The following is a 12,864-nucleotide window of genomic DNA, read 5'->3' on the forward strand; positions in this document are numbered from 1 at the left end:
GGATACATCCTTGTAAAGACCAGACCTACTCCCATAATTTATGTTTTAAGATAACAGAATTAGCCAGAGGGTTTAATCCAAAGACTGTCCTCCGGCAGGATACATTATTGTTATATAATCCTAAAGAATGTAGAGGAAAAAAAGTAAAAAAGTTTGTCCTTTCTTCCTCCTTGAATATCCCAGACCTCTCTCTCCTTGGGGACCCCTAGACTTCTTATCAACCTGCCTAGGAAATGACTCTCTCAAGAGCACACATCTCAAGCAGGCCCTCAACACTGCCCAGTAGTCCTACTGCAGTCCTATGGTCATTGCCTGTTGCATTTATCTACTGCTTGCTGCAAACCAACACCATCCCCCAAATCCTCACTTTCAGTTGACATCCTTGCCTGTTGTTTCATGGTGAGACGATAGAAGAGAATGTCCATGTCCTCCAACCACTACATCCGTCCAAGTGCTTGTATCTTTCCTCGCATACTCGACCTCCTCTCCTGTAGAGATGGATGTGGTGTGTTCCTCGGTATCTCCCCAACTTGTGCACTAGCTTCCCTGTCCTTTCTTACCCACTCAGGAATTTTGCTCCTGCAACTACTCCTCTCTTTCCAGAATCATGTTTTTGACTCTCTCCTGGATCATTCTTATCAGCATGCAAACATGCTGTAATAACTTCAGTTTAAAATATACAAAACTAATAGAACCTCCCTTGACTTTACTTCCTTCTTCAGCTGCCACCCCACTTCTCTGCTCCCCTGTTTTCACTTCTTCACCTCCATTCATGCTTGAGTCCACTACCCTTAAGCTTTTGTCTTTATCCACATGATGAAGCCGTCTGTCAAGGTCACAGATAGCCACCACAGGGTCCAATCTAATTGGCATTTCTGTCTTCAGCCTGCTGATCTCACAGCAGCCCTGGCTCATGAGATCCACTCTTCTGGCTTTCCTCTACCTCACTGGCCTCTTAGGCTCCTCAGCCGGATCTTTTTCTCTTTCCAATCTCTCCTCTTCTCTATCTTCCCTCACTACCTGGGTGTTCTCATTCAGTCCCATGATGAGACTAGCATCTACAATAGCATCTACACATTGATATTTCCCAAATTTATAGATCCATCCCTCATCTCTCCCAGAAACTCTGGAATGAGCTATCTATCTACTTGATGTCTTTCTTGGATGTGTGTGTAATAGGCATCTCAAACTTAATGTGTCCGATTACTTCAAACCTGCCCTTCCTCCAGTATTCCTCACTTTAGTAAATGGCACTCCTTGGTCAGCCCAAACATCTTGGAGTTAGCCTTGACTTACCTTGTCTCTTATCTTTTACTCTACATCTGGTTTATCAGCCAATTCTATTAGCTGTCAATTTAAACTTACTGAGAAATAACTTATTTCTTACCATCTTCACTGCTACTACCCTAATTCATTATGACCTTTATGACCTTCTCACCAGCGCTCACTTGGACTGTTTCAATCATTTCCTAGTTGGGCTCCCTGTTTCAGACACTTGTTCTAAAATGTCCTCCTATACATCATTCTTAACAGAGCAACCAGAATGCTTTTCTACAATCACAAGTCAAGGCATGTCTCTCCCCTGCTCAGAATCCTCCAAAGGCTGCCCATCCCACCTAGTTAGAGTCAGGTCTGAAGTCCTTTCTCATGGCCTCAGGTGAGCATTCCAAAATCATATCCTTGTACTCTTCCTTCCACTTAGTCCTCCCAGACTCCTAGGCCTCTTTCCTATTCTTTGAACACTGAGCTCTGCCTCAGATCTTTACACTGGCTGGAACTTCTGTGAGGAAGACTCTTCCTCTACATAGCCATGTGCTTTGCTCCCTCCTGTTATGCTCCTCCATCATCAAATGTCACCTTGCAGGATTTCTCTGATCACCCAATAGAAAAATCAATCTTTATCCCATCACCTGGGCATTATTGTCATTATTGCCTAATATTTTTTGCTTATTTTTTCCTTGTTTCCCCTGTTCAAATGTAAGCTACAGATGATTGGATTTTTAACTTTTTAGGTGGGGAAATGATATTATGGTTATAATGAATATATAATTATATATCATGGCTATATAATCTTTTAGAGTTATATACCAATATGGATGAAACAATTTGATGTCTTGGGCTTGCTTCAAAGTAATATGAGAAGGAATGGAGAGGTAGTTGTCAATGAAAGAAGGCTATGAGTTGATATTGTTTAAGCTCGGTGATGAGTAGATAGGAGTCCATTATAATATCTTTTCTGGTTGTTGTTCAGTTGCTAAGTTGTGTCTGACTCTTTTGTGACCTCATGGGCTGTAGCCTGTCAGGCTCCTGAGATTTCCCAGGCAAGAATACTGGAGTGGGTTGCCATTTCCTTCTCTAGGGGATCTTGCCGACCTAGTGATGGAACTCATGTCCCATGCATTGACAGGTAGATTCTTTACCACTGAGCCACCAGAGAAACCCACTATCTCCTCTAGCTTTGTATATATTTACATTTTTCCATAATAACAAACAAACACAACCTTTGCTAGTTTATCATTATCTCCCTAATGCCCAGAGTAGTACTAGGCATAGAGAAGGAATTCAATAAATATATATTTGTTGTATAGCAAAACCCAACACAGTACTGTAAAACAATTATCCTCCAATTAAAAATAAATTTACAAAAAGAAGAGAGAACATTCTCCAACACATTTTTTTTTTTCAACACATTTTTAAGTTTTAAAATGTTTCATCTGATCCCAATTAAACAAATGTTAATTATATGTACATAAACTATAGAATATGTTCTTTATTACATATAATAATAAAGGCTTGTATTGATCTATAAAAATTCATATTTATTTAATATTGATTGCATTTTGAATCAGTTAGGAGAGTAAAGGTATATTTTCAAGATAAATATTAGACATTTACTGCTAATTGTGGAAATCTAAATTTTAATTTCCAAATGAGATTTTATAAAGAGTATCCCCTTCCAGGTTTTGCATCTGAGAGTGTTTAATTGTGGGAATACCAAAAACTAAACTTAAGAGCAATTTTTAAAAATCCAGCTTGGGGGCTTCCCTGGTGATCCAGTGCTTAAGACTCTAAGCTTTCGATGCAGGGGGCACAGGTTTGATTCCTGATCTGGGAACTAAGATCCCACATGCCATGAAGCATGGCGAATAAATAAATACATATTTAAAAATATATATGTGGTTTAATTTCTTACCTCTTTTTCTCCAAATCATGATAATTAACTATCATCTCCTATACTACTACAATTGTGTAGCAAATCTGGAGAGGAAATACAAAAGTCTAAAAGGCTACAGTGTAGAGATCACTGATGTGCAATATACTGCCCATAGGAAGAGAATGTGATTGTTAAGGAAATTTTCAATACTACACAATTAATCAGATTAATATAGAAATAAATTGTAATAGAAGTTGGATTACACATACGGGGATGTGCTCAATTAACGTCACTTGCATAGTCAGCCCATATTTATCAACTGTTTACTGTGCTGGATACTGGGAACAAAGACCATCTGCTGGGGCTTCCCTGGTGACTCAGTGGTGAGGATTCTGCTTGTCAATGCTGGAGACAGGAGTTCAATCCCTGGTCCAGGAAGATCCCACAGGCTTTGGAGCGACTCAGCCCATGTGCCACAACTGTTGAGCCTGTGCTCTGGAGCCCATGCTCTACAAGAAGAGAGGCCACTGCAATGAGAAGCCTGTGCACTGCAACTAGAGAGCATCCTCCACTCGCTGCAGCTAGAGAATGCCTGCGGAGAAACAAAGTTAAAAATAAAAATGAAAATGCTTAAAAAAAGAGACCATCTGCCTTCAGGGACCTCAAGGACTGTGATGATTAATTGTAGGTGTCAACTGACTGGCATGCCCAGATTAAGCATTATTTCTGGGTGTGTGTAAGAATGTTTCCGAATGAGATTAGCGTTTGAATCGATGAACTCTAAAGTAAAGTGCCCTTCCCCACGTGAATGAGCATCACCCAATCTGTTGAGGACCTGATTACAAAAAAAAGCAAAGGAAGGAAGAAGGAATTCACTCCTTTCTGCTTCCTGTCTGCCTGCTGGAGTTGGGACGTCTCATCTCATCTTCTCTACCCCTTGGATTGGGATTTAAAACTTTGGCTCCCCTGGTTCCCTGACCTTTGGACATGGACTGACTTACACCACCAGCTTCCTGAGTCTCCAGCCTGTAGACAGAGGGTCATGGGACTTTCCAGCCTGTGTATTGAGTAAGCTAATTTGTTATAAATAAATCTCTCTTCCTACCTTCATCTAATATACATATTATATATATATATATATACACACACATATATATATATACATATATATATATATCTTCTGCTGGTTTTGTTTCTTCGGGAAACCCTTACTAATACAGGGACCTTAGATACCTAATACTTTAGATCTTTATTCTCCTAAAGTGAGGTATAGCTAGGTTGCCTGTGAAATGGGAGGACAGAGGGCAAGGCACAACCTTTAAAAGAATGACAAAACCCTTGAAGAGATAACAAAAACTGGTTAGAACCTACTAAGCCAAAGATAGTGGAAGATTCAATTTCAGTAGACATTGAGGTTCAGTGTACACTCTTGGTAATACATTGAAAGTGAAAGTGTTGGTCACTCAGTTGTGTCCAGCTCTTTGTGACCCCATGGACTGTAGCCCACCAGGAGGGTTGCCTGGAATTCTGGCAAGAATATTGGAATGGGTTGCCATGTCCTCCTCCAGGGGATCTTCCCAAGCCAGGGACTGAACTTAAGTCTCCTGTGTCTCTTGCATTGCAGATGAATTCTTTACAGCTGAGCCACCGGGGAAGCCCTTGGAGTGTGCATCCCTCTCTTAAATAAATCTGCTTTCACTTTACAATGGTTTGCTCTTGAATTCTTTGCTGGGCAAAGCCAGGATCCTCACTTGCCTGTGCATTCCAGAGACTCATCTGAGACCTGGGACCTGACCAGCCTCTCTTGCCCCATTTTCCTGTAACATCATGACTCCCCCAACAAAGGATCACTGGACATTTGAGGAAAGCTCCAGCATGAAAGCCATAGGCAATAGGTGATGCAAGGAGCGGAGGAAAACTTCCCCAAAATTATAATTATCAGTATGCAGAAAGGGGAAGAAGATAGGACCTTGTTCTGAGGCCAGGTAATAGGCCCATTAGGTCATAACAGTCACTGGGTTCAAAACCAAACTCTTCTCCATTCCACAGACAAAACCAAACTCCCATGTTCCCCATTTCATCATGGCCACTGTATCATGTTTTTGTTACCAAGTTCAAGCTCACTCTGTTCACCACATGAGAGGCCAGTAAATCCGAGAGATAAGGTGTTGAGGCAACGAATAGGGCTTTATTCAGAAAGCCAGCTGACTGAGAAGATGGCAGATTAAAGTCTCAAAATAATCATCTTGTTGGGCCTGGATGCCATTTTTTTTATAGAGCCTGAAGGAGAGAAGCAATGAGGACCTAAAGTCTAAAGGCAGAATAGAGAGGGAGAGGCAGTGAGGAAGTAAAGTAAAAAGGGTTTTAAGTCTTGCAAAACATCTCCTGGAAGGGGCAGCCTTTGAAAAGGGGTGTGTAAATCTCTTCTTTTTTGGTAGCCATTCACAGGTGGGCAGGGTCAGATTATCTCTTTGCGGGTTGAACAAAGGTACTTTAGTTTAGCAGTTCCCAGAGGGGAAGGATCCTTTGAAGCAGGCCATTATGTATGACCATAATAACAACATCAATGAAAAGCAAGTCAAAGAAAGTTTCCAACACGGAATCAGAATTGGTTCTTCTCTGCAACATTATCATAGCATTGTGCTTTCAATCACCCAAGCCTAACACCTTAATCTTTTTCCTTCCTTCCTCCTTTTTAACCCCATAGCCAATTAGTTACCAAGTCCTGTTGTTCTGCCTCTGAAAATTGTTTCACATCTGTCTTACTACCCACAGTTGCTGGCCTATTCCAGAACTATTCATGTCTCTGCAGTCCCATTGCAATAGCCTGCCAATTAATCCCCCGTCTATGATCGTCCATCCTTCATTCTGTCCCCAGAGTTATGTTTCATAAAACATGGGATTGATCATGTTTCTATCCTGCTGAAAGCCTCTGGTGGTTCTCTATTTTATAAAGCTGTGGTCCCTAAAGCTGGCTGAGTGAGCATCACAATCACCCCAGGAATTTTAAAATTAAAAAATACTGGCCACAGGGAAGGAAGACCTTCTCCTATGGAATCTTCTGGTGGCAACTTCCTACAATGGAAGTTCACTCACAAAATTCCCTCTGAACTTTTAATTCAGATGGATATGACTATTGGTTGGGGGAACCACTAACTTAGCAAATAAAGTCTAAACTCTTGGATACAGGAATCAATTAATTCAGATGGATATGACTATTGGTTGGGGGGACCACTAACTTAGCAAATAAAGTCTAAACTCTTGGCTAGAAGAATCAATCAATCTCTCTAGCTTTTCCCCATAATATTGTCTTTTCCTCATCATTCTCTTTTGGTGTCCCATTCACTCTTCCCTTTAGACACACAAGACTAGCCTGTGCTTCCCCATACTAATGTGTTTACTGATGTTCCTCTCTGCCCTCCTCTACATCTCTGCAGAATAAAACTTCCCTATTAAGGCTCATTCAAATACCCGTTCCTCTAGGAAAACTGTCCAAATTGTCCTGATCTCCTCTCTCTCTTTTTGTTCTCATAGCTTTCTCTACTTCCTCAGGGAAGCCTTCCTAAACTATATTCTCTTATAGTTATTGGTGTTTTGATTTATATGAGAGTACTCAAAGTACTTAATAGTAATACATTTATTTATGAGGTTTAAGAAAACATCTTTGTCTCCTACTATACTAGAAGTGACTTGAAGGCAACAATCTTATCTGTTACCATGTACTGATGGTACCTAATATATATGTTCCATAACATTTGTCAACTGGGAGGGGAATTAATGTTTTTGGAATGATCACATTTTCTGTTTTGTTGTGTGTGTAATTATATCTATATCTATTCCCTTATTAGGTCACAGGCTTTTTGAAGGGAGAGATAAAATTTATCTTTTTACTATATCCCTATCCTCACCTTGATCTGTGCCTGGTGGCTAAGATGGTAAAGAATCTGCTGGAAATGTGGGAGACCTGGGTTCAATCCCTGGGTTGGGAAGGTCTCCTGGAGGAGGGCATGGCAACCTACTCCAGTATTCTTGCCTGGAAAATCTCATGGACAGAGGAACCTGGCGGACTACTGTCCATGGGGTCACAAAGAGTGGGACGTGACTGAGCTACTAAGCATAGCACAGCATAGTATCCCAGGAGAATACAGATTCCAAAAGAGTCATGACTTTGTCTTCTCTCTTGTCATGTCCCCAGGGGCTAGAGTAGTGCCTGGTCCCCGGCATTTGCTTAGGAAATGCTTGTTGGATGATTGATTATAATTATCAGATGGATCCTTCTCCTATAGTTCCTATGGTACTACTAATCTTCATTTTATTCCTAGATTTCTCTTCTCCAATTGAGATATAGTTCCTGTTTGAATGTATTAACGTGTGACTTGAAGCAAGGTAAGATTCTCCCTGATAATTTCCTTTCTTATTCCATTGTTTATCAAATATCTACCCAGCACCTACTACATATCAGACACTGTGGGAGGACTGGTAAGGCCGAAGCAAAGTGTAGTCCCAGTCTGGTTAGAGGGATAAGTGAACACAGTGAGACAAGGGCTATGATAGTGACATGCAAAAGTTACTCTGGGAGCGCCCCACAGTGGGCAGGCCAGGACTGGCATCTGGAGAAAGTGATTTCTGAACTGAGTCTGAAAGGACGAATAGAAGTTAATCTGGAGAATATGCCAAGCAAAGGAAATAGCTTAAAAGGCACACCAGTGGGAGAGTGTGATTTAAATTCAGTGTGACTGAAATGCACTGCGCTGTTGACCAAACATTGAGAGATGCAAAAAGAAATGTAAATCATGAAGAGCTTTAGTGCCATACTCAGTGAATTGTCTTGAAAGTATCTGGCAGTTTTAAACAGAACAGTGATTGGATCTGGCAGCTTAGTAGGACGGAATGGATTGGGCAAATCTATAGGCAGAGAGAAGTTAGAAGGTGATTAGTGTAATCAAAACAAGGCATAAGGAGAAAGAAAGCAAGACTAATGAAAATAGAAAGATGATGGATTCCAAGCATATTTATAACACTTATGTCTAGAAAATTAGTTTCAGAAATAATGGCATGGGTGCTTAAAAGGTCCATAAAGATGTTTATTATATCATATTTCTGCAACATTTAAAAATTGGAAACATTATGTGTCCATCAACATGAGATTAATTAAATTAGGATATAACTTATCAAAGCATGCAAACTTTAAAAAGAATGGTGTATAAAGGTAAAATTATTAACTAAAAACAAATTGTAGGGCTTCCCTGGTGGCTCAGTGGTAAAGAATCCGTCTGCCAATTCAGGACACATGGATTTGATCGCTGGTCCAGGAAGATCCCACATGGTGTGGAACACCTAATCCTGTGCTCCACAACCATTAAGCCTGCGCTCCAGAGCCCACAAGTCACAACTACAGAGCCTGTGTGCTGCACCTACTGAAGCCCACATTCTCTAGAACCTGTTCTCTGAAACAAGAGAAGCTACCACAATGAGAAACCCGTGCACAACTAGAGTATCTCCACTTGCCATAGCTAGAGAAAAGCCCTTGCAGTGTGGAAGACCTACAACAGTCACAAATGAAAAAAACAAATTGTAGATATTATGTATGTAATGTCACATTTTCATTTAAATGTGTCTAACTTATGTCTATTGTGTATTGGTATATGCATTGAAAAAATTTCTGAAAGGATTTATATAAGACTTGTCAACCATGTTTGTCTTTGGGGAATAGGGTCTGGGTGATGTGCTTTCACTCTCTAACATCTAAACCTGTGTTTTCATTTTTAAAAAATTGGATGCAACATGTGAGTCTGAATAGAAAACAAAACATTTTCTTTTTCTGCAAAGGACATTTGTGGGACAGTGGGTGAAATTTGAATGAGATTTCTAGATTATCATATCAATGTTAGTTCTTTGATTTTGATAATGGTATTGAGTTTATGGGATAGAATGTCCTTGTTTTTTTTTTGTTTTTTTTTTTAGAGTTAATAACACTGTATATTTGAAAGTTGCTCAGAGAATAAATCTTTAAAGTTCTTACAATGTAACTGTATGTGGTGATGATAACTAAACCTCTTGTGATTATCTCACAGTATACACACGTGTTGCTTTACGTCATACACCTGAAACAAGAATGAGCTGTACTCATTCTCAGGCGCGTCCCACTCTGCGGTCCCATGGACTACAGCCCACTGAGGTCCCCTGTCCGTGGAATTTTCCAGGCAAGAATACTGGAGTGGGTTGCCATTTCCTTCTCCATAGAATGTCCTTGTTTATGGGAAATACACACTGTATTATGTCTGTTCTTGTCATAGGAACCATTGTCAAATTCAAGGTCATTAAGATTTGCCCCCTATTGTTTCTTCTAAGAATTTTATGCTTTTTGCTCTTACATTTAGGTCTTTGATCCATTTTTAGTTAATTTTGTATATAGTATAAGTAAGGGTCCAGTGTTATTCTTTTTCATGTGGATATACAGTTTTCCTTGCAGTTTGTTGAAGAGAGTATTCTTCCCCCAATGGAATGGTCTTGACATCTTTGTTGAACATCAGTTTATTTCTGGATTCTCAGTTCTAACCCATTGGAGTACCCTTATGCTAGCACCACATTATTTTGATGATGGTAACTTTGTTTTTTTTTTTTTTAAATGACTAGTTAAAACTGGATCTTTGTTGCTGCGTGCAGGCTTTCTCTAGCTGCAACAAGCAGGGACTACTCTGTAGTTGTGGTACACGGGTTTCTCACTGTGGTGGCTTCTCTGGTTGTGAAGCATGGGCTCAGTAGTTGTGGCTCAAGGGCTTAATTGCCCTGCTGCAAATGGGATTCTAGTTTCCAGACCAGGGACTGAACCTGTGTCCCCTGCACTGTCAGGCAGATTCTTAAACACTGAATCACCAGTGGTGATTATACCGTAACTTTACATAGTATGTTTTAAATTTGGAAAAAGAGGAGCTAAAGGCAAAGAAGAAAAGGAAAGATATACCCATATAAATGCAGAGTTCCAAAGAATAGCAAGGAGAGATAAGAAAGTCTTCCTCAGTGATCAATGCAAAGAAATAGAGGAAAACAACAGAATGGGAAAGACTAGAGATCTCTTCAAGAAAATTAGAGATACCAAGGGAACATTTCATGCAAAGATGGGCACAATAAAGGACAGAAATGGTATGAACCTAACAGAAGCAGAAGATATTAAGAAGAGGCAGCAAGAATACACAGAAGAGCTGTACAAAAAAGATCTTTATGACCCAGATAACCACAATGGTGTGATCACTCACCCAGAGCCAGACACCCTGGGATGTGAAGTCAAGTGGGCCTTAGGAAGCATCACTACGAACAAAACTAGTAGAGTTGATGGAATTCCAGTTGAGCTATTTCAAATCCCGAAAGATGATGCTGTGAAAGGGCTGCACTCAATATGCCAGCAAATATGGAAAACTCAGCAGTGGCTACAGGACTGGAAAAGGTCAGTTTGCATTCCAATCCCTAAGAAGGGCAGTGCCAAAGAATGTTCAACTACTGCACAATTGCAATCATCTCACATGCTAGCAAGTAATTCTCAAAATTCTCCAAGCCAGGCTTCAACAGTACGTGAACATGAACTTCCAGAGGTTTAAGCTGGATTTAGAAAAGGCAGAGGGGGGAGGGGGGATCGGGATGGGGAACACATGTAAATCCATGGCTGATTCATGTCAGTGTATGGCAAAAACCATGACAAAATTGTAAAGTAATTAGCCTCCAACTAATAAAAATAAATAGAAAAAAAAACAAAGAAAAAAAAGGCAGAGGGACCAGAGATCAAATTGCCAACATCCATTGGATCATAGAAAAAGGAAGAGAATTCCAGAAAAACATCTACCTCTGCCTTATTGATTATGCCAAAGCCTTTGACTGTGTGGATCACAACAAACTGGAAAATTCTTCAAGAGATGGGAATACCAGACCACCTGACCTGCCTCCTGAGAAATCTGTATGCAGGTCAAGAAGCAACAATTAGAACTGGACATGGAACAACAGACTGGTTCCAAATCGGGAAAAGAGTATGTCAAGGCCGTATATTGTCACCCTGCTTGTTTAACTTGTATGCAGAGTACATCATGCAAAATGCCGGGCTGGATGAAGCACAAGCTGGAATTAAGATTGCCAGGAGAAATATCAATAAACTCAGATATGCAGATGACACCACCCTTATGGCAGAAAGTGAAGAGGAACTAAAGAGCCTCTTGATGAAAGTGAAAGAGGAGCATGAAAAAGCTGGCTTAAAACTCAACGTTCAACAAACTAAGATCATGGCATCTGGGTCCATCACTTCATGGCAAACAGATGGGGAAACAGTGGAAACAGTGGCTGATTTTATTTTTGGGGGCTCCAAAATCACTGCAGATGGTGACTGCAGCCATGAAATAAAGGACGCTTGCTCCTTAGAAGAAAAGCCATGACCACTAGACAGCATATCAAAAAGCAGAGACATTACTTTGCCAACAAAGGTCCATCTAGTCAAAGCTATGGTTTTTCCAGTAGTCATGTATGGATGTGAGAGTTGGACTATAAGGAAAGCTGAGTGCCGAAGAACTGATGCTTTTGAACTGTGTTGTTGGAGAAGACTCTTGAGAGTCCCTTGGACAGCAAGGAGATCAAACCAGTCAATCCTAAAGGAAATCAGTCCTGAATATTCACTGGAAGAAATTATTCTGAAGCTGAAACTCCAATACTTTGGCCACCTGATGTGAAGGACTGACTCATTGGAAAAGACTCTGATGTTGGGAAAGACTGAAGGCAGGAGGAGAAGGAGATGACAGAGTTTAAGATGGTTGGATGGCATCACTGACTCAATGGACATGAGTTTGAGCAAGCTCTGGGAGTTGGTGATGGATAGGGAAGCCTGGCATGCTACAGTCCATGGGGCCACAAAGAATTGGACACGACTGAGTGACTGAACTGAAATTTGGAAATTGTGACTCCTCCAACTTTATTCTTCTTTTTCAAGAATGTTTTGGCTATTCTGGATCCTTTGAAATTCCATATGAACTTTTGAATGGATTTTTCAATTTCTGTAAAAATCACCATTGGAATTTTCATAGGGATTGCACTAATCTGTATATCACTTTGGGTAATATTATCAACAATATTTAGTAGTTTTCCATACATAAGTCTTGCTTCTCCTTGGTTAAATTTATTTTAAGTATCCTTTTCCTTTTGGTGCTTCTGTAAATGGAATTGTTTTCTTACATATACCTTATTTTTGACAAAGGCGATTTAGTTGAGAAAAGATCTTTTCAACAAGTGGTGCTGGAACTACTGGATATCCACATGTGGAAACGAAAAACAAAAGACAAGGACTTTAATCCATACCTTAAATCAAGTAGAAAAATTAACTCAAAATGAATCATATTCCTAAACATAAATACAAAACTGTAAGTCTAGATTTCTAGAATTTTAGAAGAAAATGTAGGAGGAAATCCTGGTTATCTTCAGTTAGGCAAAGATTTCTTAGATGTGACACCAAAAGCATGCTCCATTAAAGGACCAACTGATAAATGGGACTTCACCAAAAGTAAAAATTTGCTCTTCAAGGGGAATTGTCTGGTGAACCAGTGGCTAGGACTTGGTGTTTTCACTGCTGTAACTGCATGGCATGGCCAAAAAAAAAAAAAAAAAAGAAAAAACAAACAGTCCCTGCCCCGCCCCACCCTTACTTTTTTTTAAAGACTACTATTAAAAGATTGAAAACA

This window comes from Cervus elaphus, chromosome 12, assembly GCF_910594005.1.
Source record: "Cervus elaphus chromosome 12, mCerEla1.1, whole genome shotgun sequence".
Lineage (NCBI taxonomy): Eukaryota > Metazoa > Chordata > Mammalia > Artiodactyla > Cervidae > Cervus > Cervus elaphus.